This window comes from Aegilops tauschii, chromosome 2, assembly GCF_002575655.3.
Source record: "Aegilops tauschii subsp. strangulata cultivar AL8/78 chromosome 2, Aet v6.0, whole genome shotgun sequence".
Lineage (NCBI taxonomy): Eukaryota > Viridiplantae > Streptophyta > Magnoliopsida > Poales > Poaceae > Aegilops > Aegilops tauschii.
This window is the reverse complement of record NC_053036.3, coordinates 568,722,839-568,743,514: the sequence shown is the minus strand read 5'-3', so window position 1 is coordinate 568,743,514 and position 20,676 is coordinate 568,722,839.

Sequence of the window (20,676 nt, the reverse complement as noted above, 5' to 3'; positions counted from 1 at the left end):
CACCTCCGCGTTCAACACACGTACGGTGCAGCGATGTCTCCTCCTTCTTGATCCAGCAAGGGGGAAGGAGAGGTTGATGGAGATCCAGCAGCACGACGGCGTGGTGGTGGATGTAGTGGGATCTCGGCATGGCTTTGCCGAGCGTCTGCGAGAGGGAGAGGTGTAGCAGGGGAGGAGGGAGGCGCCCAAGGCTGTAATGTTGCTGCCCTCCCTCCCCCCTTTATATAGGCCCCCTGGGAAGGGGGGCGCCGGCCAGGATCCCATCTGGATGGGGGGCGGCGGCCAGGGGGGATACTTGCCCCCCAAGGCAAGTGGGGCGCCCCCCCCACCCTAGGGTTTCCAACCCTAGGCGCAGGGGGGAGGCCCATGGGGGGCGCCCCAGCCCACTAAGGGCTGGTTGCCCTCCCACTTCAGCCCATGGGGCCCTCCGAGATAGGTGGCCCCACCCGGTGGACCCCCGGGACCCTTCCGGTGGTCCCGGTACAATACCGATAACCCCCGAAACTTTCCCGGTGGCCGAAACTTGACTTCCTATATATAATTCTTCACCTCCGGACCATTCCGGAACTCCTCGTGACGTCCGGGATCTCATCCGGGACTCCGAACAACTTTCTGGTTTCCGCATACTCATATCTCTACAACCCTAGCGTCACCGAACCTTAAGTGTGTAGACCCTACGGGTTCGGGAGACATGCAGACATGACCGAGACGCCTCTCCGGTCAATAACCAACAGCGGGATCTGGATACCCATGTTGGCTCCCACATGTTCCACGATGATCTCATCGGATGAACCACGATGTCAAGGATTCAATCAATCCCGTATACAATTCCCTTTGTCAATCGGTATGTTACTTGCCCGAGATTCGATCGTCGGTATCCCAATACCTTGTTCAATCTCGTTACCGGCAAGTCTCTTTACTCGTACCGCAATGCATGATCCCGTGACTAACGCCTTAGTCACATTGAGCTCATTATGATGATGCATTACCGAGTGGGCCCAGAGATACCTCTCCGTCACACGGAGTGACAAATCCCAGTCTCGATCCGTGCCAACCCAACAGACACTTTCGGAGATACCCGTAGTGTACCTTTATAGTCACCTAGTTACGTTGTGACGTTTGGCACACCCAAAGCACTCCTACGGTATCCGGGAGTTGCACGATCTCATGGTATAAGGAATAGATACCTGACATTGGAAAAGCTCTAGCAAACGAAACTACACGATCTTTTATGCTATGCTTAGGATTGGGTCTTGTCCATCACATCATTCTCCTAATGATGTGATCCCGTTATCAACGACATCCAATGTCCATAGTCAGGAAACCGTGACTATCTGTTGATCAACGAGCTAGTCAACTAGAGGCTTACTAGGGACACGTTGTGGTCTATGTATTCACACATGTATTACGATTTCCGGATAATACAATTATAGCATGAACAATAGACAATTATCATGAACAAAGAAATATGATAATAACCATTTATTATTGCCTCTAGGGCATATTTCCAACATAGATGCCTGCTTATATAAATATACCTCGCCGGTAGTCTTTGTTATTTCAAGATCAACATTGTATTCGTCATCATAATCATTGTCTGCGTCATCATAATCATAATCATAGTTCATGACTTCATCAGCTCGGTCGTCGAGATCGAATATCTTATCATCACCCTCCCCGGTATTGTTCAGATATTGGGAGTCGTCATTTGCTTCATTCAGATCATCTGGCCTGCTAGGGGTGCGTATGATCTCGAACAGGGCCTCTTCTCCCTCTCTGCCGGTATTGTCCGCCATAGCTTTTATTTAACTAATACCAAAGAAATATAAAACAATTTAGTATTCAAATTACAATGCATGGATGCAATCAATAAGGAAAAACTGAATCATATAGTACATAATATGCATCGTCTCGAATAATATATAATCTCGAATACATCGTCTCGAATAATATATAATCTCGAATACATCGTCTCAAATAATATATAATCTCGAATACATCACTGGCTAGGTAGCTAATAAAGATCGAATACTATAGAAGAATCTAGGCCACTCGCGGTTCCTGGGGCGCGGGCGGTGGACACCCAAAGACAAGGAACCATCACAGGATCATATCTCCGGTCATCTGCCCAAAGAACCTGCCAGGTATTGGAGAACCTGACGTCCATAGCAGCCATGTAGCGATGGACGTGCTCGTCCTCCTCCCTGACATGACGACGCACCACCTCCGGCGGGGCCGGCTCCCTCTGCACCGAATGTGGCCCACACGAACGCCACCAAAGGAGATCAGAGTCGACGACGGGACCCGAGGCCGGGTTCCTCACCAAGCGTCGCGCCCCTCCAGGTAGCACCTCCCAGTGCCAGCCCGGCGGAGCCCAATCACGGACATGGGTCCTCTGAAGCAGGACGTCATCGCGAACGGGTTGACGGCGTGGATGCGGGCCGGGCATCGTCGACAACAAATACTATATGCCGCAAAAGTAAAGTAACATTTTTTAAATGATTGGATTGTGATTTCTTATATGCAAATTCTAAATTTTATAACTAAAAATATAATAAACTAAAAAAACATCGACCATATCTAAAACTAACATTTCTAACATTTCTATAACTAAAACCGTATAACTAATTTTTCTTTAACATTTCTATATAACAAACATTTCTATAACATTAATACAGAAAAAACTAACATTTCTATATAACTAACATTTCTATAACATTAATACAGAAAAAACTGAAAAAACTAATAACTAATAACTAAAAACAGAAAAACTAAAAACTAAAAACAGAAAAACTAAAAACTAAAAACAGAACAAAAATTGTGTATGTGTGTGTGTGTATGTGTGTGCAGGCGACGGCGCCGGCGGCGCGCGCGGCGGCTTCGATTGGAGGGAGAGGAGAGGGGGGACAGAGGCTCACAGCGCGGGCGAGGTCGAGGCGACGGCGACGCAGGCCGGTGCGGGGACGGGGACGCGGGCTGGTGCAGGGATGGGGACGGGCCGGCGACGCGGACGGCGCGACGAGACGGGGGCGGCGCGGAGTCGACGGGGATGGCGCGGCGGCGGCGACGACGGGGCGGGACGGGGCGGCGGCGATGAAGCAGAGAGAAGTGGGAGGAAACTGACGAAATTTTCGTAAGTGTTTCTTATATAGGATGGTCCTTTAGTACCGGTTGGAGCCACCAACCGGTACTAGAGGTCGATTTTGGCCAGGCCAAGTGGCGGGAAGCGCCCACCTTTAGTACCGGATGGTGGCACTAACGGGTACTAAAGGCCCACCCTTTAGTACCGGTTGGTGCCACCACCCGGTACTAAAGGGTGTGCGCTGCCAGGCGAGGAGCACAGAAGTTTAGTCCCACCTCGCTAGTTGAGGAGCGCCAGGACCAGTTTATAAGCCCCGACGCGGGCACTGCATTGAGCTCCTCTCAATAGCAGGCCTTCTGGGCCTACCTCTCCTACTCTGCCTGTGGGCCTACTGGGCTTGCGGGCCTGCATCCTGGCCCAACTACGGGTTGGGTTTCTAGTCGTATGCAGGCCGCTCTGGCCCAGTAGGTGGGCCTTTTATTTTCTTATTTTTTTTGCTTTATTTATTTTCGGTTTATTTATTTTTGAGTTGTTTTTTGCTGTATTTAGAGTTTCTTTGGGAATATTTTTGCTTTAGGTACAAAAAATTACAAACTTTCTGTTAGTGCCGGAAGTTTACAAATTTGAATAGTTTACATTTTGAATTATTTGAAATTTGTGTGAATCACTAGTTTGTGAATAACTTAACTTTGAAAATAGATTTTCAGTGATTCTTTTTTCTTATGTTTAATATTAGTGTGTTTTATCATTATATTCAATTTGGTAATGCTTAGGTTATTTAAAAAATGAAATCCCTTTGTAAGGATGAGTTTTCGTCCGAAACCCTGATACTTTGAAAGAGATTGTCCATTTTATACACGAAGTGCATCCAGTTTTTGCGGTAACCCTCTCTACTTTTTTGCACATGCTATGTGGGTGAAATTATGATACCATGCCAACTTTCAACCTTTTCCGAGTTCATTTGAAATGCTTTTCAATTTCAGGGTCATTTAGCTGAAAAAATCAGTAAATGCATGAAAGAATTTGTTTGCACATAAAATTTCTTCGCGTTTCAAATGCCAAAACACATAACTACCCTAACTATTATAGAGATTCCCTCCTGGGTGTGAAATACAGAAGAAAGTGATGATAGTGAAGCCGATCACATCCTAGATCTTTGGGTGTGAAACTTTTTCTTCGCGTATGTCCCTTTGCGCCGTAGCCATGGAAAATCTTCATCATTTAACTGGATGCTCGGGTCAATATTCACTGTGAATGGAGCAATTTCATCAAACTTTTCATAATCTTCTGACATGTCTGTCTTGGCATCCACTCCCACGATGTTTCTCTTCCCAGAAAGAACTATGTGGCGCTTTGCCTCATCGTATGATGCATTCGCTTCCTTATCTTTTCTTTTTCTCGGCTTGGTAGACATATCCTTCACATAGAAAACCTGTGCCACATTATTAGCTAGCACGAATGGTTCGTCTGCATATGCAAGATTGTTGAGATCCACTGTTGTCTTCCGTTACCCCATATCGTGTCATATTGACCCATTTGCACCGAAACAAAGGGACCTTCAAATCACGTCCATAGTCAAGTTCCCATATCTCCTCTATGTAACCATAATATGTTTCCTTTCCCGTCTTGGTTGTTGCATCAAAGCGGACACCATTGTTTTGGTTGGTGCTCTTCTTATCTTGAGCGATCGTGTAAAATATATTACCATTTATCTCGTCCCCGTTGAAAGTCATTATATTCGAAGATGGTAACTGGGATAGCGAGTACATGTCATCTTCAATAGAGGCGTCATGCTGTGACGCCCGGATAATTAGGCTACAGTAATCCCACGTTAATGATGCCACGTCACCACGATTACTGTTGTTAATCTCGTGTTAGTTCAAAATCGATTCGAAATTCAAACTAAAAATAAAGTCAAACGGTAAAGATTTTCAAATATTAAAACTAAAATGTTGGGGTGTTGCCAAATAATGCATAGGTAATTATTGTGGAGAAACCACATTTTTATAAAAGGTTTAAATGCACTTAAATGATTAAAACAGTAGGTAAAACTATTAAATAAATACCTTTTGAATATTATAAATTGCTAAACTATTTTGATCAGGGGTAAAACTTTCTGTGAAAGTAGTTGGAGTTGTAACTCTATTTTAGGTACGGGTTTTACTTTTGTAAAACTATAAATTATTAAATAGGTAAAATAAAGCAGAAAAGAAAAAGAAAATAGAAATAAAACAAAGCTAAAAGAAGGAGAAGCCCCCCCCCACTGGACCCTGGCCCAACTGGGCCGACCCCAGGCCCAGTCGGCCTGGCCCACCTCCCCGGGTCGCCTTCCCCTTCCCTGTTCCCCCGACCGGGGTCGCAACAGGCGCGTCCCCGCCGGACCCCCCTCGCCGGCGTCGAGGATAAGGACGCCAGCGCCGCCGCCTCCTCGGGCCCCTCTCCCACTCGCCCCCGCTCACCCTCTCGGCCTCTGCGCCTCTCCCTCTCCCCCCAGATCCACGCCGCTCCCTCCTTCCCCATCGCCCGAGCGCGGTCGCCGACGTGCCGCCGTCGTTTCCGCGGCCACCGAGCCCCGAGTGCCTCTCCGACAAGCCCGACCGCTCCACCTTCTTCATCTACTTCCTCTCCGCCCTCGGGATCGAGCCCGACGCCACCACAGCCTCGGGATCGAGCTCCTCCCCAACCCCGGCCGTCGCCGATCGCCGTCGCCGTACGCCTCCGACGAGCCTCCCCGAGCACGCTGCCGTCCCCCTACAGCCTCGCCGTGAGCTTCTCCCCCTCCTCCCCTGTCCTTTCGCTCTCGCGCGCCCCCTAGCTGCTTTCCCCACGCGCGCCCGAACGCAGCGCCGCGGAGCTCGTCGCCGGCAGGTCTCCGGTGACCAATTGGTCATGGGCGTATGCCCGTTAGCTTGACCGCATCGTGCAGCACCCGCCTAGCTGGTTAGTTTGGCCGCTCGCGCGCTCTAACGCCGCACCCGCTCCAGCCCGAACTCCGGCGCCGCTTCTGCTCGTCGCCGGCGCCGTTTCCGGCAGCTCCAGCTCCGGCCGGCCTCACCATGCGACGCGGCGGGCTCTCCCCGTTCGAACGCGCCCGCCCGCGCCCGTGTAGGCCCCCTGTAGACGAATCCCGACGAGGCCGAGCGCCCTCCGCCGCGTTTTCATGCTCGCCGGCGTTCAACCGCCGGCCTGCTGAGCTGGCACACCTGGGGCCACCCCTGGGTCACTGCCAGCGGGCCCCGCAGGCCCCGTTGACTGGGTCAACCCAGTCAACGTGCTGACTGGGTCAACCCAGTCAACGTGCTGACTGGGCAGGCCCCAGCCACTGACGTGCGGGCCCCACCACTTAAATAACTAATTAAAATGATTTTATAATTAAAAGTAATTAGTTTAGCTAATTAGTCACTGACATGTGGGACCCAACTGCTAATTAACCACGTTTAATTAAAATAACCCACTGTTAGCCCTCTCTCTATGACATGTAGGACCCACTGGTCAGTTTGACCTGGTCAGCGAGTCTGTTGACTGCTGACGTCATCAGCACGTCATGCTGACGTCATTTTATCTTTTCTGTTAAATTCAAATAATTCCAGAAATTCAAATAATCTTTGAAAATTCATATCTTTTAAACCGTAACTCGGATGAAAATGTTTTCTACATGAAAGTTGCCCAGAACGACGAGACGAATCCGAATACGTAGTCCGTTCGTCCGCCACGCGTCCCTAGCATAGTGAACCTGCAACATTTCACCTCCGGTTCATCTGTCCGAAAACGTGAAACACCGGGGATACTTTCCCGGATGTTTCCCCCTTCACCGGGATCACCTCACACCGCGGTAGAACACGTCTAGCTCTGCCTGTTGTCCTGTTATGCACTTGCTTGCTATGTATTTACTGTTTCTTCCCCCCTCTTCTCTCCGGTAGACCCCGAGACTGCCGCTGTGATCAACTACGTCGACGACGACCCCTTCTTCTTGTCTGAGCAACCAGCCAAGCCCCCCCCTTGATCACCAGATATCGCCTATTCTTCTCTATACTGCTTGCATTAGAGTAGTGTAGCATGTTACTGCTTTCCGTTAATCCTATCCTGATGCATAGCCTGTCTTTGTTACTATAATTGTTACCCTTACCTGCTATCCTACTGCTTAGTATAGGATGCTAGTGTTCCATTAGTGGCCCTACACTCTTGTCCGTCTGCCATGCTATACTACTGGGCCGTGATCACTTCGGGAGGTGATCACGGGTATATACTATATACATTATATACATGACACATGTGGTGATTAAAATCGGGTCGGCTCGTTGAGTACCCGCAAGTGATTCTGATGAGGGGGCTGAAAGGACAGGTGGCTCCACCCCGGTAGAGGTGGGCCTGGGTTCCTGACGGCCCCCGACTGTTACTTGGTGGCGGAGCGACAGGGCAGGTTGAGACCATCTAGGAGAGAGGTGGGCCTGGCCCTGGTCGGCGTTCGCGGATACTTAACACGCTTAACGAGATCTTGGTATTTGATCTGAGTCTGGCCATTTGGTCTATACGCACTAGCCATCTACGCGGGAGTAGTTATGGGTATCCCGGCGTCGTGGTATCAGCCGAAGCCTTCGTGACGTCAGCGACTGAGATGTGCGCGCCGTGTTGGACCGCTTTGACGTAACCGCCGTGATCGTGTGGGTTGCTAGGTCTGCTCGCGGCCGCGTTCGCAACGTGCAGGTGTGCATAGGGCGATAGGCCCAGACCCCTGCGCGCTTAGGATTAGACCGGCGTGCTGACCGCTCTGTTGTGCTTAGGTGGGGCTGCGACGCGTTGATCTTATGAGGCCGGGCATGACCCAGAAAAGTGTGTCCGGCCAAATGGGATCGAGCGTGTTGGGTTATGTGGTGCACCCCTGCAGGGAAGTTTATCTATTCGAATAGCCGTGTCCCTCGGTAAAAGGACGACCCGGAGTTGTACCTTGACCTTATGACAACTAGAACTGGATACTGAATAAAATACACCCTTCCAAGTGCCAGATACAACCCGGTGATCGCTCTCTAACAGGGCGACGAGGAGTGGATCGCCGGGTAGGATTATGCTATGCGATGCTACTTGGAGGACTTCAATCTACTCTCTTCTACATGCTGCAAGATGGAGATGGCCAGAAGCGTAGTCTTCGACAGGACTAGCTATCCCCCTCTTATTCTGGCATTCTGCAGTTCAGTCCACTAATATGGCCCTTTACACATATACCCATGCATATGTAGTGTAGCTCCTTGCTTGCGAGTACTTTGGATGAGTACTCACGGTTGCTTTTCTCCCTCTTTTCCCCTTTCTATACCTGATTGTCGCAACCAGATGCTGGAGTCCAGGAGCTAGAGATCCCGAGGATGATGCTACATGGAGTTCGGCTTCGAGGAGTAGTTAGGAGGTCCCAGGCAGGAGGCCTTGCCTTTTCGATCGTTGCTACTTTTGTGCTAGCCTTCTTAAGGCAAACTTGTTTAACTTATGTCTGTACTCAGATATTGCTGCTTCCGCTGACTCGTCTATGATCGAGCACTTGTATTCGAGCCCTCGAGGCCCCTGGCTTGTATTATAATGCTTGTATGACTTATTTATGTTTTAGAGTTGTGTTGTGATATCTTCCCGTGAGTCCCTGATCTTGATCGTACACATTTGCGTGCATGATTAGTGTACGGTCAAATCGGGGGTGTCACAAGTTGGTATCAGAGCCGACTGCCTGTAGGAATCCCCCTTTCCAACTCCTTGGCCGAAGTCGAGTCTAGTCATTGAAAAACTTTTAATAACATGACTGTGTGGCTTACGGGCCCACGTCACCATTGGGTGGTAGTAGGATCTTTTATTCCTCAACCTATACTCTGGGACTCTGACATCTCTTCTATTCGGGTTAAATGAATTTTGCTAAATCTAACATTAGGATCTCGTTATCACTTTCACCCGGAGAGCCCCTCTATTACTGATGATCGTCTGCTGCACGTGAAGACCCTGAAGATACTCTCCGCTGATACCCCGAGAACTTGTGTTCATCGCTTTTGCAATTCCCTTTCATCGATAAACTCCTATAGATAACCACGTATACTCGCCATTCATACAATGTTTCCCAGTTGATCTTGTTATTACAAGATACCCCGAAATTCTCTCTGTTGTTCCGAGAATCCTTTGAGCTTACTGCCTTGTTGTTCTTTGTCACCTGAATACCCCTGCGGATAATTCTCGCACTTACCGAGTATCCGGTCATCCCCAGTTGGTTCAAGTATTCCACAATAGTCTTCAAAATACTATTCGATCTTTCGAAAATCCTCAGGAGCCTGTTGCTCTTGAAATTCTTGTTTGCTTGCATTATGGTTAATCCCATAAGTCTCGTAATCTTATTGGCATCTCTTGTCATTATCATTTTGAGTCCGTTGATTCAATTTGTTGCGAATGCTCGCAATCCTCAATCATATCCTAGAATTCATCCTTCCGGCTCAGACATCATTTTAAACGTGAGCTGGATCTCGACCTATCAAATTGCCATCGATTGTACCCCTAAGCCTACTCAACTTATCCATCCTTGATCAGAGCATTGCTTCTGACCCCCTGATTTGGAAATCATAATTCTTTTGCATTTGAACTTTGAGTTAGTCAATTGTTTCTATAATCAGATCTCCTTGCATTCTTCTTCCTCTGGTTGAGTACCGATGCTCACATCAGATCCCTTGTGGACCATCGGTTCCTTTCTTGGATTATATCCGACAGTGTCCTTCCTATTGAATGACCTTGTGAGCCTTTCCTTGGGTATATATTGCCTTTGGTAAATTGTATCATCTGTTTTGTGAACCATGCTCTACTTTCGAGCTTGTATTATTTACTCCGAAGTTGTGGTATATGTTTCCACGATGCCCCGATGGGTTGAACCTATGCCTTCCATAATATGTGTGAACTCGAAAGTTTTCATGAGTCATACTCTTCTGGTATTTTGCCAGATAAAATTTCAACACTACAACTTCTTTGAAAAATGAGAAGTAAATGAAAGGTTATGCGTTGAACAAGTGGGAGTCGACCTTGAACCCTGTGTTCATGCCCATGGACACGATGTATACCTTATCATGGAAGCTTCTCTTAAAATAATTATCCCCTTGTTATAAGTTCATCTTGTATCCGTGGTTCGATCATTTATGATCGTGATTTCTGACCATGTTCTCCTTTAAATACCATTTCTCGTGCAAGTTTAAGCACTTGTCTTCTGCAGAGTAATACCCCAGTCCAACCTCTACTTTGAATTGTCGTCGAGTATTACCCCCTGGTATCTCGAGATTATCACGGAACTGCATAACTTCTTATGAGTTCTCCATCAAGTATTACATTCTCATTGATTCCAATTTTTCACGGGCTCCGAGTTATTAAACACTCAAGGACATCGATAACTGAATCGAGTCCGCACTACGGTTCAACAACTCTTAGTAATCTTCTTTAAGTGCGAGTTTGTACCCGATCGCGCCATTCCTAGCCTGTTTGGCTATATCATTATCTTGATGATTGTAACTGTGCTACCTGGTCCTTATTCCTGGAGCACCACTTTCGACGATGAGCTAAGCTTACGTCGACTTTCCTCGTCATATAGTTTCACCTCGAACAACAAAATTGGCCCCGAGTTTATGAAGTATCTGTGGCTCCAATAATCTTTTGTTGCATCAGTCCTTTTGCTTGATGCAGTTGCTGATCAATTGCTTCCTCGTGGATCCTCTCGACAAATGTGTCATGATCATCATCAACAATCCGAACTCCTCAAGGATATCAATTGAATTCATGATGAGAAATACCATCCTTGCCCTCGATGATTTGTGTTATCATCGACCACTCGATTGCCTTCTGTTCAACACAAACTTGTTCGTGTTTTGTGTTGTACCTTGATTTCCTTGCTATCTAGCTTATGATATGTTCTACCTTGGAGTATTACCATCTTTTATGTCAAGTATGTCGTAAGAATTTCACCACCTCGTATGACATCTTGGTACAGTGATACTTCTCCCCATCACCATTATTTCTTGGTCCCTGTGTTGTTTCTAAAAGGAATACCGACCAATGGTCTGTGATGTGTAAATTCTCAACTTCTAGCAACCCTATTGCTTTGAAGTTATTGGTCTATAGTTTCCTTCTACGTCTATGGCTTAATGAATCATCATTCTAACATTGATCATTCTACCTAAGCCCATATTTCGGGTGCACCTTTCAACCAATGTTTAATTGAGTATGTTTTCCTCGAGCATACCTCACTATATCATTTGATCTGACAAATGTTATCTCCTTGTTCACATAAGTGTGGAAATCCCTCGTTTTGGAAATCTCGAGGAATTGTCGCTGAGTCCATCAGCCACCCCCGCCTCATCCTCTCCTTGGTTTAATGATGAACTCTTGTTTCGGAACTTGCTTTCATAGTTCATTTCCCGAGAATCTTACTATGTCATCCCATCTATTTGTGTTGCACTTTTCTTCTCAGACATCCTGAGTCTGAGGTATCCTGACACCAATCAGATCTGAATCTCGGTCAGATATGATGATGGTTGGAGCATTTTTCCAAGAGTCATAGCTTTGGTCTTTATATGACTCGGTAAGGTGATGTCATGCCTAGCACACCTGGCCGGAGGACCTATTGTTATAGTTTTCCCTTTTAGCAAGGTTAGCTATTCTTCCATGAGGAAATTGTAAGACTTATTCTATAAGTTGTTCCTGATGGATCCTTTTTGTTTCCAAAGTCTGATCTTCACCTGTTGACCATGTCAATGCTATCTCGAAGCATGTCTATGGTACTCTGATTTTCAACGGGAACATTTGAAGCACAATGCTAAATGTTTCCTGCGCAATTATCCAAACACCGTTGTATGGGTAATGTCATGAAAATTCTCTCCCGTACCTAAAGAGTTTTCTACATTATATCATGTCATGGATATCATGCTCTGCTTGTCCTTGGGAAGGATATACCCTTGAAATATGTGTTTAAACACATTTTCCTTTCCATTCTTCTGTTTAATCCGATAATCATATTTTCCTTTCCATTGTTTGGTTTAACCTTTCTGGTGGTCTATATGATCTAAGCAGTAATATTCTCCTGCTTATGTAAACACCTCGGTGTACAATTCTGTCAGCAAGACCCTGTTACTATTGTTGATGACATCCCGGTAGCCACCGATGGACGAGAACTTTGCCTAATGGTCCGCCTCGTTTCAACGAGCAGAAAAATGGTTCTCTTCGTCCCTCGCCCTTGGTATCGACGATGTTGCTGACATGTAACTGACAGGCTAACCTCTGACATGCCTTGCTATCATGATCGTGCAAGATGTCACCGCCCTTCCTACTTTTAACCCACATGGTGGGCCCATAACCCACAGTTCCACAGGATCAAAACCTGACTCTCCTGTGCACCCCCTGTTCCCAAATTAATTCATCGCGCGTGGCCTCGTGTGTAATTCACGAGCCACCTTCAAGTCTGATATCAGACACAATACTTATTCCCGTTGCCTTGAACCCCTTTCACGCCCTGTAACAGGCATCGAACGATTGCCTACCCGCGTGAAACTTCCCAGGATACCTCCTTACCTTGCTCTCGATATTTCCGTAAGTTTCAATTCGAGAGTTACTTTCCGCCACCTTCCCCAATGTTAGCTACCAGATAGTCAACCTTGCAGAGGTCCGTTCTCCTGGAATATACCCACCCTTGATTCTTTCGTAAGTACAATGGAGTTCCCGAAGAAAGGACGACAACTTCATCATGATGACCTGAAACAGCAGGATGAAGACATCAATGTAATGGATCAACCTCTTCGAGAAGAACAACCAAGACCAAGAACACTCCCTAGAATTTCGTAACCCGAACCTTCCCCCTTTACTTCCCTCTTAAATCTCGGGACGAGATTTCTTGTAGTGGAGGAGAATTGTGACGCCCGGATAATTAGGCTACAGTAATCCCACGTTAATGATGCCACGTCACCACGATTACTGTTGTTAATCTCGTGTTAGTTCAAAATCGATTCGAAATTCAAACTAAAAATAAAGTCAAACGGTAAAGATTTTCAAATATTAAAACTAAAATGTTGGGGTGTTGCCAAATAATGCATAGGTAATTATTGTGGAGAAACCACATTTTTATAAAAGGTTTAAATGCACTTAAATGATTAAAACAGTAGGTAAAACTATTAAATAAATACCTTTTGATATTATAAATTGCTAAACTATTTTGATCAGGGGTAAAACTTTCTGTGAAAGTAGTTGGAGTTGTAACTCTATTTTAGGTACGGGTTTTACTTTTGTAAAACTATAAATTATTAAATAGGTAAAAGAAAGCAGAAAAGAAAAAGAAAATAGAAATAAAACAAAGCTAAAAGAAGGAGAAGCCCCCCCCCACTGGACCCTGGCCCAACTGGGCCGACCCCAGGCCCAGTCGGCCTGGCCCACCTCCCCGGGTCGCCTTCCCCTTCCCTGTTCCCCCGACCGGGGTCGCAACAGGCGCGTCCCCGCCGGACCCCCCTCGCCGGCGTCGAGGATAAGGACGCCAGCGCCGCCGCCTCCTCGGGCCCCTCTCCCACTCGCCCCCGCTCACCCTCTCGGCCTCTGCGCCTCTCCCTCTCCCCCCAGATCCACGCCGCTCCCTCCTTCCCCACCGCCCGAGCGCGGTCGCCGACGTGCCGCCGTCGTTTCCGCGGCCACCGAGCCCCGAGTGCCTCTCCGACAAGCCCGACCGCTCCACCTTCTTCATCTACTTCCTCTCCGCCCTCGGGATCGAGCCCGACGCCACCACAGCCTCGGGATCGAGCTCCTCCCCAACCCCGGCCGTCGCCGATCGCCGTCGCCGTACGCCTCCGACGAGCCTCCCCGAGCACGCTGCCGTCCCCCTACAGCCTCGCCGTGAGCTTCTCCCCCTCCTCCCCTGTCCTTTCGCTCTCGCGCGCCCCCTAGCTGCTTTCCCCACGCGCGCCCGAACGCAGCGCCGCGGAGCTCGTCGCCGGCGGGTCTCCGGTGACCAATTGGTCATGGGCGTATGCCCGTTAGCTTGACCGCATCGTGCAGCACCCGCCTAGCTGGTTAGTTTGGCCGCTCGCGCGCTCTAACGCCGCACCCGCTCCAGCCCGAACTCCGGCGCCGCTTCTGCTCGTCGCCGGCGCCGTTTCCGGCAGCTCCAGCTCCGGCCGGCCTCACCATGCGACGCGGCGGGCTCTCCCCGTTCGAACGCGTCCGCCCGCGCCCGTGTAGGCCCCCTGTAGACGAATCCCGACGAGGCCGAGCGCCCTCCGCCGCGTTTTCATGCTCGCCGGCGTTCAACCGCCGGCCTGCTGAGCTGGCACACTTGGGGCCACCCCTGGGTCACTGCCAGTGGGCCCCGCAGGCCCCGTTGACTGGGTCAACCCAGTCAACGTGCTGACTGGGTCAACCCAGTCAACGTGCTGACTGGGCAGGCCCCAGCCACTGACGTGCGGGCCCCACCACTTAAATAACTAATTAAAATGATTTTATAATTAAAAGTAATTAGTTTAGCTAATTAGTCACTGACATGTGGGACCCAACTGCTAATTAACCACGTTTAATTAAAATAACCCACTGTTAGCCCTCTCTCTATGACATGTAGGACCCACTGGTCAGTTTGACCTGGTCAGCGAGTCTGTTGACTGCTGACGTCATCAGCACGTCATGCTGACGTCATTTTATCTTTTCTGTTAAATTCAAATAATTCCAGAAATTCAAATAATCTTTGAAAATTCATATCTTTTAAACCGTAACTCGGATGAAAATGTTTTCTACATGAAAGTTGCCCAGAACGACGAGACGAATCCGAATACGTAGTCCGTTCGTCCGCCACGCGTCCCTAGCATAGTGAACCTGCAACATTTCACCTCCGGTTCATTTGTCCGAAAACGTGAAACACTGGGGATACTTTCCCGGATGTTTCCCCCCTTCACCGGTATCACCTCACACCGCGGTAGAACACGTCTAGCTCTGCCTGTTGTCCTGTTATGCACTTGCTTGCTATGTATTTACTGTTTCTTCCCCCCTCTTCTCTCCGGTAGACCTCGAGACTGCCGCTGATGCCGCTGTGATCAACTACGTCGACGACGACGACCCCTTCTTCTTGTCTGAGCAACCAGCCAAGCCCCCCCCTTGATCACCAGATATCGCCTATTCTTCTCTATACTGCTTGCATTAGAGTAGTGTAGCATGTTACTGCTTTCCGTTAATCCTATCCTGATGCATAGCCTGTCTTTGTTACTACAATTGTTACCCTTACCTGCTATCCTACTGCTTAGTATAGGATGCTAGTGTTCCATCAGTGGCCCTACACTCTTGTCCGTCTGCCATGCTATACTACTGGGCCGTGATCACTTCAGGAGGTGATCACGGGTATATACTATATACATTATATACATGACACATGTGGTGATTAAAGTCGGGTCGGCTCGTTGAGTACCCGCAAGTGATTCTGATGAGGGGGCTGAAAGGACAGGTGGCTCCACCCCGGTAGAGGTGGGCCTGGGTTCCTGACGGCCCCCGACTGTTACTTGGTGGCGGAGCGACAGGGCAGGTTGAGACCATCTAGGAGAGAGGTGGGCCTGGCCCTGGTCGGCGTTCGCGGATACTTAACACGCTTAACGAGATCTTGGTATTTGATCTGAGTCTGGCCATTTGGTCTATACGCACTAGCCATCTACGCGGGAGTAGTTATGGGTATCCCGGCGTCGTGGTATCAGCCGAAGCCTTCGTGACGTCAGCGACCGAGTGGCGCACGCCGTGTTGGACCGCTTTGACGTAACCGCCATGATCGTGTGGGTTGCTAGGTCTGCTCGCGGCCGCATTCGCAACGTGCAGGTGTGCATAGGGCGATGGGCCCAGACCCCTGCGCGCTTAGGATTAGACCGGCGTGCTGACCGCTCTGTTGTGCTTAGGTGGGGTTGCGACGCGTTGATCTTACGAGGCTGGGCATGACCCAGAAAAGTGTGTCCGGCCAAATGGGATCGTGCGTGTTGGGTTATGTGGTGCACCCCTGCAGGGAAGTTTATCTATTCTAATAGTCGTGTCCCTCGGTAAAAGGACGACCCGGAGTTGTACCTTGACCTTATGACAACTAGAACTGGATACTGAATAAAATACACCCTTCCAAGTGCCAGATACAACCCGGTGATCGCTCTCTAACAGGGCGACAAGGAGTGGATCGCCGGGTAGGATTATGCTATGCGATGCTACTTGGAGGACTTCAATCTACTCTCTTCTACATGCTGCAAGATGGAGATGGCCAGAAGCGTAGTCTTCGACAGGACTAGCTATCCCCCTCTTATTCTGGCATTCTGCAGTTCAGTCCACTGATATGGCCCTTTACACATATACCCATGCATATGTAGTGTAGCTCCTTGCTTGCGAGTACTTTGGATGAGTACTCACGGTTGCTTTTCTCCCTCTTTTCCCCTTTCTATACCTGATTGTCGCAACCAGATGCTGGAGTCCAGGAGCTAGAGATCCCGAGGATGATGCTACATGGAGTTCGGCTTCGAGGAGTAGTTAGGAGGTCCCAGGCAGGAGGCCTTGCCTTTTCGATCGTTGCTACTTTTGTGCTAGCCTTCTTAAGGCAAACTTGTTTAACTTATGTCTGTACTCAGATATTGCTGCTTCCGCTGACTCGTCTATGATCGAGCACTTGTATTCGAGCCCTCGAGGCCCCTGGCTTGTATTATAATGCTTGTATGACTTATTTATGTTTTAGAGTTGTGTTGTGATATCTTCCCGTGAGTCCCTGATCTTGATCGTACACATTTGCGTGCATGATTAGTGTACGGTCAAATCGGGGGTGTCACACATGCATGGTACGTGTCTGCAACCAGCCGGCGAAACTCCTGGTTTGTTCACGTGTAATCCAGTCATCAGACCGCTCCGGGTGTTTGGAGCGTAGAAAATTCTTGTGTTCGTCCATATACGGAGCCACCAAAGCGGAATTCTGTATAACTGTGTAGTGTGCTTCAGTGAGAGAATGTCCGTCCATACATATTTTTTGATTCCCTCCTAGCGTGCCTTTTCCATCCAGTCTGCCCTTATGCCGCGATTCAGGAACACCAATCGGCTTAAGGTCAGGAATAAAGTCAATACAAAACTCAATGACCTCCTCATTTTCATGGCCCTTGGAGATGCTTCCTTCCGGCCTAGCACGTTTATGAACATATTTCTTTAAGACTCCAATGAACCTCTCAAAGGGGAACATATTGTGTAGAAATACAGGACCCAAAACGCTAATCTCTTCGCATAGGTGAACTAGGACGTGCGTCATGATGTTGAAGAAGGATGGTGGGAACACCAACTCGAAACTGACAAGACATTGCACCAAATCATTCTCTAACCTTGGTATGATTTCTGGATCGATTACCTTCTGAGAGATTGCATTGAGGAATGCACATAGCTTCACAATGGCTAATCGAACGTTATCCGGTAGAAGCCCCCTCAATGCAACCGGAAGCAGTTGCGTCATAATCATGTGGCAGTCATGAGACTTTAGGTTCTGGAACTTTTTCTCTGCCATGTTTATTATTCCCTTTATATTCGACGAGAAGCCAGACAGTACCTTAATACTGAGCAGGCATTCAAAGAAGATTTCCTTCTCTTCTTTGGTAAGAGCGTAGCTGGCATGACCCTGATGTATGTCGTCTTTTCCATGCATACGTTGCTGGTCCTCCCGTGCCTCTGGTGTATCTTTTGTCTTCCCATACACGCCCGAGAAGCCAAGCAGGGTCACGCAAAGATTCTTCGTCACGTGCATCACGTCGATTGCAGAGCGGACCTCTAGATCTTTCCAATAGGGCAGGTCCCAAAATATAGATTTCTTCTTCCACATGGGTGCGCGTCCGTCACCGTCATTCGGAACAGGTTGTCCGCCAGGACCCTTTCCAAAGACTACCTTCAAATCCTTGACCATATCATGTACATCAGCACCAGTACGGTGGCGAGGCTTCGTCCGGTGACCCGCCTCACCTTTGAAATGCTTGCCTTTCTTTCTTACGGGATGCCTGCTCGGAAGAAATCGACGATGTCCCAGGTACACATTCTTCCTACAATTGTCCAAATATATACTGTCGGTATCATCCAAACAGTGTGTGCATGCGCGGTATCCCTTGTTTGTGTGTCCTGAAAGGTTACTGAGAGCAGGCCAATCATTGATGGTCACGAACAGCAAGGCCTTTAGGTCAAATTCTTCCCCCATGTGCTCATCCCACGGACGTACACCTGTTCCATTCCACAGCTGTAAGAGTTCTTCAACTAATGGCCTTAGGTACACATCAATGTCGTTGCCGGGTTGCTTAGGGCCTTGGATGAGCACTGGCATCATAATGAACTTCCGCTTCATGCACAACCAAGGAGGAAGGTTATACAAACATAGAGTCACAGGCCAGGTGCTATGGTTGTTGCTCTGCTCCCCAAAGGGATTAATGCCATCTGCGCTTAGACCAAACCATACGTTCCTTGCGTCATCTGCAAACTCCTTCCCGTACTTTCTCTCAATTTTTCTCCACTGTGACCCGTCAACGGGTACTCTCAACTTTCCGTCTTTCTTACGGTCTTCTCTGTGCCATCGCATCGCCTTGGCATGCTCTTTGTTTTGGAACAAACATTTCAACCGTGGTATTATAGGAGCATACCACATCACCTAGGAAGGAATCTTCTTCCTGGGGCGCTCGCCCTCGACATCACCAGGGTCATCGCGCCTGATCTTATAGCGCAATGCACCGCATACCGGGCAAGCGTTCAAATCCTCGTACTCACCGCGGTAGAGGATGCAGTCATTAGGGCATGCATGTATCTTCTGCACCTCTAACCCTAGAGGGCAGACAGCCTTCTTTGCTTCGTACGTACTCTCGGGCAATTTGTTGTCCTTTGGAAGCATATTCTTTATCATTACCAGCAACTTTCCAAATTCCTTGTCAGATACACCATTCTTTACCTTCCATTGTAGCAATTCCAGTGTGGTGCCCAACTTTTTCTTGTCAGCTTCGCAATTCGGGTACAACAATTTCTTGTGATCCTCTAACATGCGCTGCAACTTCTTATTCTCCAAATCACTTGCGCAGTTTCTCTTTGCATCGGCAATGGCCCGACCTAGATCATCAGCGGGCTCATCTGATGCCTCTTCTTCAGCTTCTTCCCGCATTGCCGGCTCAGCTTCTTCCCCCATTGTTGTATCATCGTATTCAGGGAACCCATGGCCAGGATAGTTGTCGTCGTCCTCTTCTTCTTCATTGTCTTCCATCATAACCCCTCTTTCTCCGTGCTTGGTCCAAACATTATAGTGGGGCATGAAACCGGACTTAAACAGGTGGGCGTGAATGGTTCTTGACGTAGAGTAATTGTGATCATTCTTACAGACTAAACATGGACAAGGCATAAAACCATCCGCCCGCTTGTTTGCCTCAGCCGCAAGCAGAAAAGTTTGCACGCCATTAATGAACTCGGGAGAGCATCGGTCATCGTACATCCATTGTCGGCTCATCTTCATTACACAACACCGAATAGACCAAATTAATACAAGTTCATACATAAAGTTCATACAAGACTTAAATGCAACAAACAAATAACTCTCTAACTAAAGAATTTAAATGCAACAACAAATGCGATCAAGATCGCAACTAAGGTAACAATTGATCCAACAACATAATGATACCAAGCCTCACTATCAATGGCATATTTTCTAATCTTTCTAATCTTCAAGTGCATTTTCTCCATCTTGATCTTGTGATCATCGACGACATCGGCAACATGCAACTCCAATTCCATCTTCTCCCCCTCAATTCTTTTCAATTTTTCTTTCAAATACTCGTTTTCTCTTTCAACTAAATTTAACCTCTCGACAATAGGGTCGGTTGGAATTTCCGGTTCACAAACCTCCTAGACAAAAATATCTATGTCAACTTGATGGGCATAATTTGTCATAAACACGAAATGCAACAACTAGTTTTAAAATAGAATATACCACATCCGAATCATAACAAGGACGAGGGCCGACGGGGACGGATATCAAAACCATGGCACTATGTATAACAAACAACGTACGGGTAAGATAATTATACGAGTAACTATATATCCAAATCACACAAACATCAATTTGGTAATGTAAAACATTCATGAACAAGAGGCTCACCACAAGGTGGTGCCGGCGACGGAACGGTGCGGGCGATCGACTGTGGTTACGACGGAGATTTAGAAGGCACTAAGTAAACCACACCTACATATGCAAACTAAGCGTTAGTTTTGACCACAAATTGCATATAAATCAAATACTAGCACATATGTTTTCTACCAAATTACTAAACTCATAAATTAATCACTATACAAAGCATTGCAAGAGCTAATCTAGCAATGAGAGATGAAAGGACAAAGTTGCTAACCTTTGTGATCATTTGAATGGATGGGGGCCTTCAAATCTTGACAAATTTTGGGCAAAATGTGTGATGAGCTCGAGAGGAAGAGGGGAAGAACAGAGAGGAGAGGGGAAAGGGGAAGAACAGAGCGAGCTTGGGTGGACGAAGGGCTTATGTAGGACGACCTTTAGCACCGGTTCGTGCCATGAACCGGTACTAAAGGTGCTGGAGGGGCCCCGGACTGAC